The sequence below is a fragment of the Nanorana parkeri genome, unplaced genomic scaffold (assembly GCF_000935625.1).
Source record: "Nanorana parkeri isolate BGI_ZX_2015 unplaced genomic scaffold, ASM93562v1 scaffold317, whole genome shotgun sequence".
Lineage (NCBI taxonomy): Eukaryota > Metazoa > Chordata > Amphibia > Anura > Dicroglossidae > Nanorana > Nanorana parkeri.
In genome coordinates this window covers 1,026,725-1,046,954 of record NW_017306585.1, presented here as the reverse complement: position 1 = coordinate 1,046,954, position 20,230 = coordinate 1,026,725, and positions in this window count along the sequence as shown.

Genomic DNA, 20,230 nt, shown 5'->3' with positions numbered 1-20,230 from the left:
TGGGAGGGGGGGGGCGGAGAGGGGGGGGGGGGGAATCCAGCCCCTCCCCTGTCACGGCAGAGGGCTGTGCCAGGATCGAGAGGTGAGCGAACGCCGGTATGTGTTCGCTCACCTCCCGATCTACTGAGCCGACCTGTGACAGTCTCATTGTCACAGGTCAGCTAGAACTATGAGGTGAGTGAAAAGCACTCACCTCATAGTACTCCTTAAAGTGCTAGAAACAGCTATGGTCCTTGTTAGACAGTTCTCTAGTGTCTGTCCTACAACTGTCTTACTTAATTTTTTTATATATATACATATTCTAGATTTTTGAAATCTTGTGGGTGCGTGCTATGTTCAGATAATAAAAAGCAGGTAAAATACAGTTTTATATTTCTAATACTTAGGTGGAATATTTGTAGCATATAGTGTATCTGTAGCAAGAATAAATTCAATTTTACCAAAGTTTGCTCAATAGTAATTGAGCAACATGACACCTAATGGAGCTGTTGCACTAGACAGGACATTCATTACAACATTTCCAAGATTTCCTTGTTTCCTTCTAATTTGACTGTTTCTCCCCAGTGTGTTCCTTGCAAAGGAACAGTTTCACAATTTAAGCTGCTGAACAGTTTCAAGAGCCCTGCTTATCTACAGAGATGTGGTTATGTACTCTGAGGGTCTGGGAAACAGGAGTGCTAAGGTTAAATACTATTAAAGGCGTTCAAAAACCACATATCTGATGACTAACACAAAAGGTAAGCCTGAAACCTATATAAAAAATATAGAGGGAAGTGTGGCACATAACAAGCAGGAACTATGGGTCCTGGGAAATGGAACTCACAAAGCTATGGGTGACCAAAAAGAGAGGGAGGAGATACAGGGAACGGAGGAAAGCAGTGTACAAACTAGGCAACAAGATTCAATAAATAGCATGTTTACACCCACGAAACAAACAATAAGGAGGCAAACCAAAGATCCAGAAAAAGTTTACATCCTGAGAGATAGCTTATAAGACAAACTGATCAGAAGAAAAACAAAGCAGGTTCCATAGACTTGCATTAGACATGAGGGCACCAAAGGATATTTCACCAGTTGGAGCAAAGGGGGAGATGAGGAAAGTGCTGACCATCGGGGCAGGGATCAGGTACTAAAATCTGCATCACTGCAGTCCCCTAAACTGCCCTAAACGAAAACTTAACACTTGCAGTATAGGGTTGCCCATTATTTGTTTGCTGGGACATTGGCTTTAAAGCTTGCTGCCTTACCAGCCCAGCCTTGGGTTTGTTTTCAGGTGGTTGGTGTTTTGTTCAAAAATGTCTTTTATCCTGTTAAATTAAGGACTTTCATTACTGAGAACTTTCCCAACTAGGATACATTGTCGGTACTCTCTCCATTTCTGTAAGACTTTTATAATGGCAAGAATAATACAATCTTTATATACACCTTCTTTTAGTAGCAAACCTTTCAGTCTATGGCCGGTTCTCTTCACCTCATACTCTTGTCTGTGTAATTGCCCCTTCCCCCTGGCAAACACACACTAGCTCCCCATATGTGCCTGACCTGTCAGTCATAGTCAGTGTGCTGTCATTTGCCAATGTTATTATAATTAGCACTAAACAAAAAGTCAAATGGTGACCAAACACATTCACAACCTTTTTTATGTTCTGACCCATAATTTAAATTGGACCCTCCCCCTAAATGAAAAAAAACCCCAAAAAACCACAGGTCCATGCAGCTCAGCTTTCACATCTATCAAAGAGCCAATTCAAATTTTAATAGGATTTATTACTAAAACTCACATTTTATTTACATTCACTTCCTGGTCTTCTTAGGTGCTGGTAACATATCCCTGGACTCTCAGCTGCCACCTTGGGAAGCTACATCACCAGTACTATCCAGGGAGACCAATCAAATGAAAAAATACTGTGCAACAGTAAGAAGTCAGCTGCAGGCACTTGGTAATCAACTATGTAGTGAATAAACATATGATAAATACTGTATAAAAATATCTGCCGCGCTTATCACACTTAATAAGATAAATATGTAAAACCAATGTGTAAACAATCAATCAACTTCAAAATTTCATATATCATGTGCAATAAGAATTGAATATAAGTGCTCAAAGTGCAGTCCATGCACTTATAGTAAAGTGCTCAATAGTGCAAAGCAAAATCCTTCTGTATATAGCCCAAATAGAAGTGTTAGGGCCAGTTCACACCATATGCAGTTGTGATGCAGTCCGTTTATTTCAACTGCCGAAGTTAAAATACATCCCAATGCTTTCCTATGGGTGTTCTTGTGCCTAATTCACTCCATTGCAGTCCGTTCAACTGCAGTCAGAAAAAGTACTGCTTGTCCTATTTTACCTGCATCTAACTGCACTAAACGCATCAAAACGCAGTGCAAACGCACTAAAACGCAACGGACTGCATACAAAAAAAAATAACAGAATTGATTGTGGCATCATCCAGGGACATGCAGCGGCAAAAAACGCATAAAAATACATCAAAACGGATCGCAATTCCACTGTGCAGATGCACGCAGTTGTGATGCAGTTTCTGGTGCGAACTAACCCTTAAAGTGCTTGATAATGTGAAGAAACGTCTCTCAGTTAAATCTCTTCCTCCACTCCACACAGCTGTGTGCCCTTATGAAAAGCAGATCACCTTTCAAATTGACCTCAACACAGGTCACCAGTAGGGATGGTCTGCCGCTTCGATTCGAACAGGAGTTTGAGTTTCTGTTCGACCGCGCAACGTCCCATACTGCAAAGAGCCGTCCGAAGCTCTAATTGGTTAAAGACTTGCACCTGACCAGAGGTCAGGTGCAAGACTTTGCCCAATCAGGGCTCAGTATTCATTTGGAGCCATGATTGAGCAAAGTCATGATGACAAATACCCCTTACTCACAAGGGGGTGGGGGTTCCTTCTTAAAAAAATCCTACCAGACCTTAAGGGCCTGGTAGGGACTTTAAGGGGGAACCCCACATACTTTTTTTTTTACATGGGGTCCCTCCTGAATATTCCTACCAGACTTTAAGGGCCTGGTATGACTTTGAGGGGGGACCCCACACACTTTTTTTTTTACACAGGGTCCCTCCCAAATATTCCTACCAGACCTTGAGGGTCTTGTATGACTTTTAGGAGGAACCCTACGCTTTTTTAAAATTTGTTTTTATTTTTTTTAATGGTCCTTCCTAACATTCCTGGTATTGTTTGGGAGGAGGAACTGCACAGTATAAGTAAAAAAAAAAATAATTGTATAGAAGTTTCAGGTTCTATACATCCTACAGATCTGCCACTTCACAAGCAGGTTAAGGGGACCCCCGGGCACGATATTTGAAGGAATTTTGTTCATTTTTATTCTTACCCTTTAAGTGCTGTTAAAATCACTGCTCCTTGAAAAAGTTTTTTTGTTTGTTTGTTTTTTCATTGATTACTGTCCCCCAGAGCAGTACCCGAACCCCCATACACCTTTTATGGCCAATAACTTGCATATAAGCACTCTAAAAGGGGACAATCATTTTCGAAAGTTCGACCCCCATTGACTTGCATTAGGTTTGAGTTTTTTATTCAAACTTTTCGGCGGTTCGGGTGTTCAAATACGAATCGAACACGGGGGTGTTCGGCCTATCACTACTCACCAGTTGCTCAAATATTCACCAGATCAGCCAGTGCTAGTCAAGTTTCCACTTCGCTTCCACCGTGTTGTACACAGAGATCAGCGCCCCATTATGGATGTTCACACATAGGGATGAATAGAGCTTATAGCGTGAAACCATTGTAAACTAGGGATGTTCAGATACCAAGTACCATACTCGGGTCAAGTACAAGTACATGTACAGATACTTTTCCAGCTCCAAGACTAGATTAGAGAAAAATTCAAAAGTTAGGAGGCAGCTGTCAATTTTAAGGAGCATCCGGAGCTCCTGGGATTTGTGCATCCCTGTTTTAATGTATAATTTAAAAAAAATATATATATATAAGAGATGCACCGATACCATTTTTTCACAGATAGAAGTACTAATACATTTTTGTTTATTGTCATGTGACAATTTTTCTAAAACAATACAGACTAATGATTTCAGGACAGTGGTGAAGCGCCAAAGCTCGATCCCAGCTGCAACCACTGCAACCCTGGTAGTTCTCATGAAAATGGCAAGTATCGGCACTTGTATCTGAACATCCCTATTAAAGACCATTAAAACTTTATTTACTCACATAAACATATATAACCGCATAAACATCAAATACGACCGGTCTCCAAGTCTCCCTTCCACTGCTCACTACTACCACTCCTGCTGGAAAGAGGATTCAGACCATCCCGCTGTGTAACCGATCGTATTTGATGTTTATGCGGTTGTATATTGTTTTCATGTGAGTAGTTTTCCAAATAAAGTTTAAATGGTTTTTAATGGTTTCACGCTACCATCATTCACTTGCAAACTTGAGGAGAATATATAAAATATATCCCTATAGTGGGAAGAGAATATTGTGTCTTGAGATTTTTTATTTTTCTGATCTTGTGACAAAGTTTCACTTTTTTGTTTAAAACCAAGCTAATTTTCCCTCACAACTTTCAGTGGGCTTAGGCTAACATTCCCGTTTAGTAAGGTGTTCATACCAATCCCAATTCATATATGTACCCTCTTAGTTTTAATTACCCATGGTTAAATGTGAATTTTAATCCACTTTAAAAAAAAAAAAAAAACCTGTCCATAACAATTTTTTTAATGTACGCTTTTAAATAACATGTTAACATAAAGGAAACTGCCATGTGTGAATCATGTTTATTTAAAGAGAAACTATAATAGGTTTAGGTCAATTTTCTTTTACAGATATTTAGGTTTTTACGTTTCTAAACTGATGTTTCTCTAAAGAAATGCTTTCTTTTCTCTTACATAATTCTACTAGATTGTCTTGTGGAAAAATCCTTGACCTTTCTAATCAAACATACAGTATTTATAAAGAACAACAAATACTAATGTCTTGATAAACACCCCATCGTGCCCTTAGCTATGCAGCTTTACATAAACATATTGTAACAGTTCTTCTTTTGCCAAACAAATATTATAGATCATGTATTTACCAGCAAAATGTGCACACTGATAGGAGAGCACAATTCTCTTAGGTGACAGAGTGTCCATTATTTTATTATGACAACATGCCATGTGTGTTCTGTTGCAACTGGAATTCCAGATGCCTTGTACATTTTCTTAGGGATTCAGAGACTTTCATGCACATTTATTTTGCATGTGGTGATGTGTACAAACACACACAAGTGTACCTGGAATGGCTGAGACTGTGTTCCCTTGACTCCTAGCCAGCTCTCCTCGTGAAACTCATGAGTTAAATCTTTAAATTGCATTGAAGTACCTGAACTATTAACAGAAATGTAGCTTATTTGTGTATTAGATTCTAAAATAATTTCTGAATACATGCTGACACCGTCCTTTCTTCTGGAGGGTGGCTACTTTTGTTCCCCTATGGTCCCTGTGTGTGTTGTAAAGTAGCCACCGCTCCAAGCATTCTCCTGTGATTTACTACAATCTCAATGAAAATCAATAAACTAAACATGAGATTGCAGTCTATCACAGGAGCGAGCTTGGAGCGGTGGCTACTTTACAACACACACAGGGACCATGGGGAACAAAAGTAGCCACCCTCCAGAAGGAAGGACAGTGTCAGCACATATTCAGAGATGATTTGAGGATCTACAGCTGAGTGATACACAAAAAGGATATATTTTTGTTAAACGTTAAGGTACTTGAATGGAGTTTTAATATTTAACTCCTCTGTTTAGTGTCACTTTAACTCTCAGAACAGATTGTTCTGAGAGTTACACAAATAACACAAATTAATTAGGATTACCTATAATGTGTTTGTTACAAAACAATTAAAAGAAGAGTATACGTATACATTTTAGGATTGGCCGACCCGAAGTGCAGGAGGATTTCGACTCAGCGGATACAACATCTGGATTGGCTAAGCCAAACCTCCGGCAGGCTACTCGCTGCTGTTCGGTCTAGAAACACTGATTTTTCTTTTTTTTCTCCATCAGCAGAGGGCGGGTGCAACGCTAGTTTACTATTGGCTATTGCAAATTGAAATAGCCAATAGGAATCTAGCAATGCATTCCAATGGGCAAAAAATATATTAATTTTTTTTCTATTCTGACACGGCTCCATGTCAGAATACATTTAAAAAAAAAAAGCAGTGTTTCTCTTCTTGGTGGTCGGGAGCAGGAGACTACCGGAGCGCCCGGAGAGTTTGCTGTCTGGAGATTAGTGTCCCTGGTTAGCTGGTAACCAGGGACGCTGATCTCTCTGCAAGTGGCCGGAGCCAGCCGTAAGATCATGGCTGGCTCCGCCCAGCTGTCAGAAGCAGGCTGTCAGCCGAGGCATATGCTCAGCCGAGGCATATGCGCTCGGTTCGACTGAGCCGCTTGGCCAAGTTCGGGAGCTTTACGAATAGCTATAGTGAATAGCCCGTACAGCAACCTTCAGTAGAACCGAAGGGGTCCTGGGGCCGAAGCTAGCCGAAGGATCGGCCGAAGCCACGGCTAGATCCTTCGGCTGCTTCGTGAATAGACCCCTGTACCTCACTAGTGGAATTTGATAAACAATCTTCACTACTAATAAAAAAGAAATCTAAATAGTGAGTATCTACTATTCTAAAACAGTAAGAAAACGGGACAACATCCATGTTCAGAAGGTAAATTTCATAACTAGATACAATACCAAACATAAGAAGAAGTAAAAAAAAAATCAACACTCACTGGCATATTCTGCACAGTAATCTCTAAACAACTCCTGCAAAAACAAACTCTTATGCACCTTCAGGTGAGTGAAAATCAATAAAAATGACATTGCCCCACTAGACTGAAAACCTTTTTTTTTAAAGAAACCACCCAGTAAGAAACTAAATATCCTTTAAGAAACCTTTTTTGGTAGATTCAGCTTTTAGCATCCAAAATGCATGACATGTTCTATAATAGCTAATAGAACTAAAAAAATCACCTTTTTAAAACCAAAGACACATGCAGTATTCAATTTACCATGAAGGGATAAGCTACGGCCAGATCCTTCGGCAGCTTTGTGAATAGACCCCTATGTATTATATCTGCCTATGCAGCCTCCAATAGGAAAGTAGAACTACACAAAACATGTGAGCAAGAGTTGGCCAACATTGAAGAAATATTACAAAATGATTCCTTGATCATAGTGTCTCTAAACACTATGCTCTTACACTTCTCAGAACCCCTTCATCAGAACCTATAGTTGTTAAAGTGTTTAAAGACTGGACTGTCAGCTGAAAATCTGGGTCTGAACGTGCGAATTGTGGCCGTCAGCGACTAGTCAATGTTAGGGCAGAACGGAGAGTGGCAAGACTGGTACAAGACAACAGAAGGGCAACAGTGCATTGTCAGATTCCTCGCATCACCTTTCAACATCTCTAGGCGGCCCAACGAAGTCATCTCGTGGAGTCATCTCGTGGCCCAACGAAAGTACTGATGGGGTGGTCATAATAATCTGGCCACTCAGTGTACATGTGTATATATACCCACGGGTTACCACATCCCATTTTCCACCATCTTCAGTATTTTTATGTGTCTCCTGACCACAGACATCCATCAGTATAACTTATTACTTTATAATCTAAACTATGTTTCCCCATTCAACATTCCTGTGCAACTGTTTTTTTCTGCATATTTAATCTATAAACATATATTTTTTCAATCATATATCTTATATAATATTTATAACTGTGATTGATATGGATCACTTTTGTAAACTGATGGCATGATATTTGTACTGGAATACAGATTGCTATGGGCATGCACAGTTTGTGCTGGAATGCATAGCTCTCGGGGAGCACCCCCCTGAAATGAGAAGGGCACCTCCCTGAAATAACTTTTTTTAGGTTGGGATCCCTGCCTTTAGTAAATCAACCTGACCATATAAATATGGTCATATGCTTCCCTTGCTATCTGTAGTTTTTTTTTTGTATTTTGACAGTTGCTGCCGTCAGAATAAAAAACAAACAAAAAAAAACAGCATAGAAATGAATAGCTAGATTGCTATTTCAATTTGCAATAGCCAATAGCAAGCAGGCTATTGCACCTACCCTCTGCTGCTGTCCATCAGCAGAAGAGGACCTGATGGAGAACTACAGGTCCACCTCTGTTGGTTATTGCAAATTGAAATAGCCAATAGCAAACTAGCTATTCATTCCTATGCTGTTTTTTTGTGTGTGCTCTGACTGACGGCAGCCGGCGGCCCCGATGTCAGAAAAAAAACAAAACAGATAGCAGGGAAAGGTTTACTCTGCTACATGAAGCAGAGTAAACCTCTCTGGGAGAAAATGTTTATCTCCCGGGCGCCCGGGAGCCGCTATCTATTAGCGGGAGACTCCCGGCATGCCCAGGAGAGTAGGGATGTCTGTAAAGGAGTTAAAGCATGTTCACTTTGCAAAGTGAATTTTCACTTTGCTTGGTAAATGTGGTGATAATTCACTTTGCATAGAAATCTCAATCATGTGGAAGAAAAATAAAAACAGGATTTTTTGTTTCCATATGATTGAATGATGAAAGTCAGCAAAGCTTAACCTCATTCACTAAGCAAACCTTTACATTGCTACATAAACAGCCTAAAGTTCTTTAGTAAATCAATTCCGCTGTCTGTCATCACTTCTATCACTCATTCTTTCTCTCTACATTTCTGTCTCCCTCTAGTAGCCAGCTAACCTAAGTCATACAAGCGACATAGACAGTCCTTTACTGCCAATATAAAAAATGTCACATCACTAATAATATTGAACCAGAGTTGTGAGGGCAACATGAACAGTTTTCACATTCCACTGAGAACAGAGCTGATATTCAGGGCTACAAATATGTATTATTCCTTTGCACAGCTCTAAAAGCAATATGGTAGAATTATTTGTCCAACTCTAAGATCCACAATAGGAAAAGGCTTTTGCAGGCTCTTATTCTTTTAAAAAGTTAATCCTCCCAAGAACAAGGTATTGTCATTATTCCAACCAGTGTTTGGCTCGTTTTATTTAAACAGCTATCAAACAGGTAACTAGCACTTTCAGAAAGAGGTCACAAATGGCAGTCTCTGTATTTCTCACAGCAAGGATTTCCTTTAGAAGTATTGGTGAGGTGCTTACTGAATATAGTGTAGAAGGTTGCATCATGAAAAGTAACTTCCATCATAAGTGAGGAATTTCATGTCAAAGCAATATCAAAAAGTCAATTCAGTTTACCTGACCTTTGTGTAATGGCATTTTATTTTACTGTATGTGAGAAGCAGCAGGGAGCTTGCAGGGAGCTGGGCATAGGATGTATGCTTATCCTTAAATTAGGATTGAAGTGTATGTAAAGCCCAAACTTTTCTTTGTGATAGAGTGTGAAAGGATTAGAAGCCCCATCAAGTTTTTATTTGCTGTCTGTGTCCCACTGTGTAGATTTATCATTTCTATATAGCCTGGTGATCATTGTCACCTCCACTGTGTTAGGGTTTCTTCAAGAGTGTAAAAACCTTCCATAATGTTCTTCCTATAAATAAATGGTATCCAGATAATTATATATTTTGGAACTAGAACTGAAACAACTAACATATGAATGTTGTCCACATGGACAAGAGTTACTTTTTCATTATGAATAAATTCATGTCCTTGAATTGCTATCACTACAAATTGCAATGAAACAGTAGCCTGAATAGTATTGTATCCATGGGTAGGAGGGTGTGAATCAACTGCCCAGTGAAGAAGGTGTGTGAGACTCTAATAGTAGTAATAGCTCAGTTCATCTTGTGGGTAATAAGCAGATCAACGATTATGACCTTATCCAGATATGTAAGGCATCCAAAATGCCAGACCCATGGGATGTGAGATGCACTAAGGGCATCATCGTATCCGCAGATTGGCAGATGGGTGTCTGTCTTGAGCTCATGTGCACAGTAGATTACGTCAGAACAGCGAGGGTTCTCAGCCTTTCATTTGGCCACATGGTGAAACATGCAAAGGCCAATTGGAGTGTACACATGAGGGTACACACACATAAACAGTTGGTAATGAATATATCACCACACTAAAAAGCCCCCAAACTATGTAATATGAGGACCTACCTACATGATTAAATCAATCTGTATCCAATGAAGCAAGCGCTTACACTACATATTTGTTGGTCAGCCTCATGGATATTGTACAGTTAGATTGTAATGTGTGGTGAGCTTAAGATTGTGCATCTTGTCAAGCTCATGTCAACAGACCAATAATTGCGATTGCACTGCCGAGGTCTTGTGGTTTTGGATTTATAATACTGTCTAATCTAATACATTATTTATGCTGTATGTTACTCTCTTTAAACAATATAACCTGTTCTTGTTGTCTCATCCATTTGTATGGATTGAGGGGAGAATAACAAAAACCTGCAAGTGAACATATTGTCTAGCACTTTAGAATTATGAGACACACATCCCTTTACACCTGACTGGCTGCTCAAAGTGAGAAGTATACAACTGGAAGAAGAGCTATAGCCCCTTAAGATTGCCACTTACTATGAGTGATAAAAAAAAGGGTTGATTCACTAAAAGTAAGTAGGCTGTTCACCTTGCAAGGGAATTTCCCCTTAGCCTAATGAATGTGGTGAAAATTCACTTTGCAAAGAACACCCAATCATGTGCAAGGGAAATACAGAAAAAAAAGTATTTTCGTTTACACGATTGGGTGGTCAGGAGAGCCTCACCTTTTTCTACCATATTGCTTTTACCTTCACTAAAATTCCTTTGCAAAGTGCAAATTTGGTATTGATCCATTTGAAAGTTGTTTGCTGTTTGACCATGTGGAGTAATAAAACTATCTGTATACATTTACACCTTGTGCATCAGAAAGTGTCCCTACATTGCAGATGATGTAATTTGCAAGAGGTATTTGCTCATAATCTTTATTTTATGTGTTTGCATACATAATAAACAAACATTTAGTTATACATTTATTTATACATAGTTATAGAGTAGTCTATTGACTCCATCCCTATAAACCATGTATCATGAGTCAGGACATTTCAAAATGCACAATTGCACACGGGAGTAATATCTCTCGGTTTAAAAAGGAGTCAGGACATTCAATAAATGCACATTTGCACACGGGAGTAATATCTCTAGGTTTATAAAGCAATCATTATCATTTACTACTAAATAGAATAAAATGTAATCCTGTTTGATTCCCCATTTCACAGTAAGAAAAGTATTCAACAGGAAGTCAGTGGTGCAGAGTTGAGGTGTCTGCTTCCTGCTCTATATTTTGGCTTTCTCATCTGCAGCTTGATCAGTTTGTGTGCCATGTGTGACGTTCTTCTTTCTTACAACCACTTGTCCTCTTCAGGCTATGACTAATACCTATAGTGCAGGGAAGGCATGTAGTGTCTCAGGCCAAATTATTCATCTTTTCCTGAAATACAATTACCTACGCCATCATGCTGAAAGGCTACCATCTTATGTAAATGATACTATACACTTTTAATAATCATATATTCAGTGGAGGGAATTTATCAAAGCTGGAGCAGACGGAATCTGGAGCAGATACCCATAACAACCAATCGGCTTCTGTTTTTAGTTTGTTCAGTTGGGCTTTGAAAATGAAAGAGAAAAGCTGATTGATTACTATGGACAACTGCTCCAGATTCTGTCTGCTCCAGTTTTGATAACTTCCCCCCAGTTTGTTTACTTTTAATGGCTCCACTACCTTCAGGTGCTAGATGCAGTGGGAGAGAACCACAGCAAGTGCCGCTCTCAGGGAATCTGCCGCTCCAGGCAAACGCCCCTGGCTAGATGTAGCGATACAGACAAAAAACTGTACCTGGGCAAGGGGTGGGGACACACACACTTTTATCACACTTTTATCTAGTAAACTCAAAATACATGTGTCATGTTTTATCATGGAACAGGTACCTTGAATATATTTTGAATATACAGTATTTGTATATTATGGTTAGGGCCTGTAGTTCTTTTGCATAAGTTCATTGAAGGTTTAAAGTGGCATAAACTCTGAAACTTTTTTCAATAATGGATCCAGATCAATCAAATATACTGTAGCGTCCCCTTTCTCGGTCAGTGATACCCCATGCAGGATAACACTACCGTAGGCTCCAAGCGGGGGATCTACGGTAAAAGAACTAATGGGTCTCCCTGTGTTTCCTCTGTAAGAAACCTCTATAATGGATCCACAGCACACCAGCACACCTTGCTCTAGGGCTGGTTGCTACGGGTTACCGCAATTCAGTGATCTTCTTGTCTAGAGGTAATTTCACTTACTTTGCCCGCCCTTTTGGGTAATCAGTTGAAGTGGTGTCCAGACTGTAAATATAATGCTAAGAACTTTCAGTGTAGAACTTCAGGTAGAGAGGTAAAGGGTTAGGATCATCCAGGCAGATGTAGACTCCATGAAATGGCAGAGTGTAATAACTGTCTCCATGCATAGTAGGTAGAGCACCTGACACCTTTACATCAGTAGTAACCACTGGGCCTCCATTCCAGTGTAATCACACAGCTAGTCTCCAGGCTTCAGGCCTAGCCATCTCACACAGTCCATAGCAGCCCACCCCACAGGCAGGGCCCAGGGGAGGAAGAGAGAGCTCACATGTATTATTCTCCTACCCCAGCATGCATCACTGGCCATTGTCTCACAGTGTTTAGCTGAAGAGGGATATCTACTCATAGCAATACTTAATTGGTTCCTCTGTTCTGTGAGCAGGGTACACCCAGCAGCAGACAGATGCAAACAATGACAGATTGATTAGGGGAAACCAAATGTACCTAGACTACAAATCAGCATCAGACTGCATACAATCTGATAACACTAAATTTAATAGCACTCTTTTGGCCAGTAAATTATTTCTTATTTTTGCCCAAGCACTTACAGTCATCATATTTCCAAACACCTGGCTCCAACTCTCTAAACTCTACTTCCCTAAACTTCCTGTTGCGTATAAGATCACAAGATCACCCAATCTTCAGCAGCTGTCCATCTACTAGCTTGGAGAAGGAAGGAGCAGAGAGCAGAGAAGTGGCTTGCCTTGCCAACCATTTATTTGCTTTTATGTGTTTTTAATGCGTCTCCATGCGTTCTAGTGCATTCCAGACCAGAGAAAATGAGACAAGCAGTATTTTTTTTGTCTGGACGAGAAAGGACTGCGCTGGTGGGAACAGGGCCCAGCAATACTATAGAGATACATTGGGATGCTTTTTTAGTCCGGCAACAAACTGTTCTGGTCTGGACATGATCCGGACATGGTGTGAACAAGCCCTTAAAGAGGAACTTCACCCTCCTCCAAAAAATTACAGTTCTTTGGCCCTTTACTTTTGCTGTTGTTGTTATGCTGGAGAAATTCACTTACAAGCTCAGCGGATCCAGTATTGTCCTCTTTTTTTCACATCACTCTCCGACTCCAGGTCCTGCTCCGCACTGTTATTTCCCTCTTTGATATCATTAGGAAGCCAGCTGTCTCTTCCTAGTTCCTGCAGACAGCCCCCTGATGATGTAACTTGCTGTGCTGTTATGAACCCTGATAGTTTTTTTTTTTAAATTTGCATTCTTTGTCCCATTAGGGTGATTACATGCTTTTGGTAACTATATGGATTCTAAAATTATAGACTTCCTCACCTCCGTGAAGAAGCATAAATGTGAAGAGCGTCAAAGGTTGGACTACTACAAAGCATGATAAATTACAACTGTCCTGTTGGAAACTTTGTCAGATATAAGGAAGTATCTATTGTATCTCTATGGGTAGTAACTCATTGAGGAAAATACTATTTAAGTCTAGCATTTTGATGATCTGATATGGTTGTCAAACTATTTTTTGTTTTTGTTTTGTTTTTATGAGGTTTTAAGATGTTGTAATAAAAATTATACTTTTTAATCAATGTGGATAATTTCATTGTGGTTTTTGCCATCTTTGAAAGCCCCATTAATTTACCAATTTGACTGTTGTCACCAGAACAGGTGTCCCTATTAGAAGATTTAAATTATTTCTTGTTCTGGTGATAGCTGTTAAACATTCATTTTTCATCACTTTTTGTCTTTGTGACAGTGGTCATCAAGACAAGCACAGACAGCAATAACAACTTCAAGTCTGTAAGAGAAGCAGTGGGAGTGCCACACTATAAATCACAGAGTCCAAAGAAAATTTGAATCAATTCAACCGTTAGAGTAGTAAAAAGAAAGCCAACATGTTTTGGGGTTTAAACATTCCCCCTTCATCAGGGCTTATAACTGATGTGACTGGAATTAAAATTATGCTTTTACTACTCGTATGAGTATAATAAACAGCAACATTAGCCAGTATTAGCAGTATTAGAATCTAGGATCCCAAGTTTAAAAAACGCAAAAGCAAAGCTGTACAATCCTAATGTAAAGATGTACAGCATTATGCTCTACCCATCCAAAGGGGATCTAGCTCTATTCACTTGGCTTACAAGGGCTTATCCAAACTATTGAGGTGAACAGTCAATAGCTGGTCCCACCAAACTTCATCTTGGATGCCACACTAACCTGTAGACCTACTCATGTTAATTATTTTTCCTGGTTGACCTGACATATGCATTAAAGTACTTTAACTATTAATAAAAAATGTATCTTATTTGTGTATCACTCAGGTGTAGATCCTCAAATCCTCTCTGAATGGTTGCTGATGCTGTCGTTCCTTCTGGAAGCTTCAAGCTCACTCCTGCGATGGACTACAATCTCAATACAAATGAGTAGACTAAACCTGAGATTATATTCCATTAAGGGAGTGAGCTTGGAGCTGTGGCTACTTGACAGCACACACACACACCTAGGCCATGGGGAACAAAAGTAGTCACCCTGTGGATGGAAGGACAGTGTCAGCACCAATTCATAAATTATTTGGGATCTACAGCCAAGTGATGCACAATAAGGCAACATTTTTGTTAATAGTTAAGGTACTAGAATGCATTTTTAAGATTTACTTCCTGAGTTAGTGTCACTTTAAGCTAGGCTGTGCTCCCAAAAACACTCTGAGCCAATTGCATCTCAGGCTAAATTCTCATACCCCCAGAGGAGCTGCTCTTGGCCTGCCAGTCACCTATAAATGAGACATCCCCCATGTACTTTTGCATTTTAAAGTTTTAATTTCAATTTTGTGTGCAACTTTAATAAATGAGCCAGATAGTGTGCATATTTTTTAGAACAATAAAACACCCCCCCACACACATCAAACTAACGACGGGAATAACATTACATGTTATTTATAGTTAGGTTCCTGTTTTTTGAGTCTTTCAAATTCCCAACTTGAGTTGACACAAGATAATCACATTTTCAAGAAGCCATTTAGTTCAACGTGATGGATTTTGTAGCAGAGAAACTGGAAAGGAAAAAACACATAAGAAATAGAGGGAAAGGTCTGGCATAATTGCTGCCCCCTGTTATTCAGTGCAGCAATTGTCGTGTGTTTATGGCAAGTTAATTCTGTGCCACTGAGCTAACAAATAACAGCCTCAGGAGTGCAATCCAACCTATGTTAACCGAATGGTATGTGATGATTTTATGTGGAACAATTATGTCGGACTTTGTTAAGACTATTGAGAACATCTTTTCCATTTAGCTGGGGGAGGATGGGAGCAGGTTATACGCTACTACATAAGGTTGACTAATGAAAGAATGTGCCCGTGAAAAGTGAATAACGGCATCTTTAGACAACTGCAACACATCCCTAATTGCTGTATAACTCCTCTACTGTATATTGCTCCTCTAGAAAAGGCCTTATTTCCTACAAAAGATGTGTCACTTTACATTTACCGTTCAGGATTTGAGATTATTTTCCACAATAATGATTTGCACTTTCAGCTTCTCTTCCACGCCAAGTGTCTGAAAAGAAATAAACTTAAACTTTTAAATATAACCTATAGTATATGCATTTCTTGTATCTAAAGTTAATGTCTGAAATAATTTATTTTCAAGATAAAATACATGAAATACCTAACCTGTTGACACCTAATATAGTATAAAAATGTATATTTTATATAACTGGCACTTAAAGCAGAACTTATATAAATGCTGTGTCTTATAGAAAAAGTATTCAAATACAATACTAATTGATTTTAAATGAATGCATAACTTGGATACAATGTGTTTATTGAATATATGCTGGAGTTACACTTTATCGACATAGAATGTTAACTACATGCAAAAAGCAAGAGATGCAAAAGGACTGTATGAAATGAATACTGTGATAGTGAATTATAAAGAATATACTTTTATTTTTATGTCAGATTGCTCATCCATTATTTAGGGCGGTCTATCCATCACGTTTTGGTTGGGGACTAGCAAACTGGCCTGTAGTATTCCCCCTAGCTAAACTATTTTAGTGGAACCAGCAGGATAGGAGGATGTCTTATAGTAAAAGATTTACATGGGATCTCTGCAAATGCAAGCCTATCATTTACTTCTGCAAAAAAATACTGTCCTATCTCGCTAGCAATATTATGTATACTTGTATGTAAAGCAGTGCACTGGAACAGTTGTATTTGTAGATGGATTTTTGGTTACACAGATTTTCAGTAAATTTTTAATTTTGTGCCTGCATTATACATTGCTTTTTACTTTCCATTGTCTATTTTAAAGCAGATGACCCATACCACCCCCCCTTAAAAAAAAAAAATTAAAACGAAATAGCTTAATTCTAAGTACTGAGTAAGACAAAACATAGCATTCTAATGCCTTTATTTTCCAAAGCAGTCCCATTTTCTCAACCTGAAAAATCCTTAAAAGAGAACTAAAGCAAAACATTTTTTTTGGCTTTAGTCCTCTTTTGGGTCACAGGAATATATTTAGTAATGTACTCTTGTGACACAATGTCATCATCTAGTGGGCTAATGCACGCTATTTGCTGACAGTGCAGATCTGTACTGCAGCCTGGGAAGATTGTCAGGATCCACCCCATTGCCTAATTGACAGCTGTAGAGCCAGAGACAGTTGTGTCCAGCTCCTCCCCTGTCTGTCCCTCCGATGAACACTGAGAGGGGAGGGGGTAATCCCTGTGGGGAGTGGTGCCTGACAGTGAGCTGAGCAATCAGTGCTTTGTGATTGCTCTGCTCTCAATATGTCACACGCCAGCTCTAAGTATTAGGAAGAGTACATTTTACTCTCCCAATACTTCTCCTTTAACAGTTATTGCCTGGTAATCTGAAATGACAAAAATTCAATAAATAGCTATAATTTATTTAAATATATTTCTACCAATGCAATTGCTAGCATAATGGAGTATAGGGTAGAAGGAAAGTTTATGTTGCAGATTACATGATGACACTTATTATAAATAGAGGTGATCTTACTAAATATTTCCTTTTTTTTAGCAAGAAGAAAAAAGTTTACGTTCTAAAATGTAGAAAACTCAACATTGTCTGTGGCTTCGGGATAGGGTGTGTGTTTATGACTTCCTGTAACTGCAAGGAAGAAGAGTCTCAGAAACATATATTCTTAAGTTAAAAGAAACAAGTCTGATTTACCACATGGGTTGATCAGCATGCCAGTCTCTGAAGTCTAGGGTGTGTACAAGACGTAAATGTGAGACAGCTTACCCAGTATATATTAGAAGAAAACAATAACTATACCCAGACATGGTAGTTAGGGTTTAAGAGCATTGATTAGCTGCTCAAGTAGATTGCAAGCACAAATCATTACATACATGAATGCAGAGAACATTGCAACAGAAGGAACTGTAACTGCAAGGTTGGGGCCATTGGTTTGAATTAAAATAGATTTTGCTGGCATCCAACACAATATGAACTGGGACACTGTAATCTTAGAAATTGAAAATGTTTAAAAAACATATTGTCTCATTAACAAAGAGGTGAGACATTGTTATAATTATTATGAGTTGTAGAAAAAGGCTGAGACATTCACAACACTTTGAGAGACATGTCTGCAGGGGATAGAACACGTCTCAATGCTGATTGCAAAATATATAATTAGTATGTGACCCCAAAAGTGAACCCAAGATAAGAACACCAAAACAGATTCCAAGAGTAAGTGAACCATTTAAACAGTTTGTGCCAAAAACCCTAAACTTTTAATCAGGGACTGTACTTTCACTAATGCTTATGAAATAATTTATGGCAAAAATGACCAAGTCAAGGTACTGTAAGCAAAGGAATTGATATTGTTTGAAGATACAATTAAAGCTCATAGCTAAATTAGACTAAGTGCATTAGGTAGATAAAGCATCCATTATTCCCAGACAGGCAGCACTAGACCCAGAAATGTTCAAAAAGCACATGTGAGATGAGAAGTGTCACAGACGCAAAAAGAGTTTTTACAATGGTAAGAAGTGTTGCTCCAAAGATATGCAAGATATTAGAGCAGCATCTAATTTCAGCTGGCTTATCAATCTAACTTGTTATCACTGCTAATAAACAATCTCCCTTTATAAATGAAACAAACAAAAGACCAGCCTAAAAAATTGCAGTAGGTAAAAAGCAAATAAAATCAAGTTCTAATTAACAGGACAGTGATAAAAAAAATTATCTGGTGGAAACACCTAGTCCACAAGTGAGTCTCAAGTACCAGAGACAAAAGATGGTTGTACAACAACAATAGAGAGGCAGCTGAGGGTACTGATGGTGAAGCATAGACAACTGTGTGGAGATACAGGTGCCACTGAGGTGCACAGGATGCACTAGAAAGGAGTCACTAGATGAAACAGGATGTTCTGGGATGCCCTGGAGTGTTGGAGCAAACAAAAGTGCAATGGAGTCAGTAGATGACACAAGATGCTCTGGGGTGCAATAGAGTCACACAGTGCAGAGGGTTGCACTGGTGTCACTAGATGACACTGAATGCTCTGGAGTGCACTGTAGCCACAGGGAAGGGGGAGGGTGCTCTAGGGTCTCGGATGACACTGGATCCTCTGGGGTGCGATGGAGTTATGGGGTGCATAGGGGGTGCATTGGGGTCACTAAATAACACTGGATGCTCTGGGGTGCACTGGAGTCATGTTGGCACACATGGGCACACTGGTGTCAGAGGTACTGTGAATACTGACAGCAGATGAGGAATGATAGAACACACTAGGTTCTGAATTTAGGCATTTATGAAGCACCAGGGTTCTGGAGTAGAGTGAGATTTAAGTGCCACGGAAGATACTAAGTATGAGGATACAAGTAGGAATTTTGCAGCTCGGGGATCGGCTTAGGAGTAGGAATGTGTTGCTTGAATGTGAGCCACAAACTGCTGCAAAATTTAAAGCCACTGAACTGTTTTGGCTGTAGCACCAGTGTTCTAGGTGAAATTCGGAATTGCTGGTGGATGCGTGCAGGAGAGATGGCCCGATTCTGTGAGAGTTAAGATTGACATTACACTTCCCTTTTATGGAGCTTCCCCACTCACTGAGGTCCTTGTTTCAATGGAAAGTGAAAATGTTATTTTTCTACCGGGTGGGGAGCCGACACATTAGATACAGGGACCCAGAACCTTTCTTCAGGTCACTTAGGTAGTGGAGTTTTCCATGAGAAATCTTGGAGTCAACAATTTGGTGAATTTCTTATTCTCAAGATGTATTAGCTGATGTAGTAGCTAGAAACAGGGGACAAGAAAATGTAAAAGGGACCAGAGGTTTGAGCAGTAAACATGGAAAAAGTAGGTAGCTTTAACGTTTGTAGCAGACTGAATTGATGGTTGCAGTAATTGCACTATATAACGTGGAAGGAACCTTGAAGCAAATGCTTTTCGTGGCAAGCCAAACCTTATCGGAGAGGCGAAGCTCTTTGACAGTGCTGTTCACACAAATTTTACATTTCAATTTCTTGTGTTGGAGGGAAGAATGCTGGAGTTGGTTCAGAACCTGATACCTTATACCAAAATTGGTTAAAGTTGTTTCACATGGGACTCTCCATTGGGAGGTACTTGCATAGGAAGAATAGTAGATTCCTGGATAAAGGTCAGGGCCAGGATGCGATTGGTTGCGATGCGATGCGATGTGCACACGTCCAGGATGAAAATAAATATAACATCCAGGTAGCAGAGAACACATGTTTGTAGAAGAGATCTCAGAAAATGTTGTTGACAAAGTGTTTGAAGACTGTGGGGGTGTTGCAGGGGCTGAAGGCATTACTAGGTACCTGTAGTAATGGGATTAAATGCAATCTTCCAATGGTCTAGCTCTTACATGCAAATTACTTTGTATGCATCTTATTTGTCTAGTCTGGTGAATACGTCAGCTCAACAGAGGT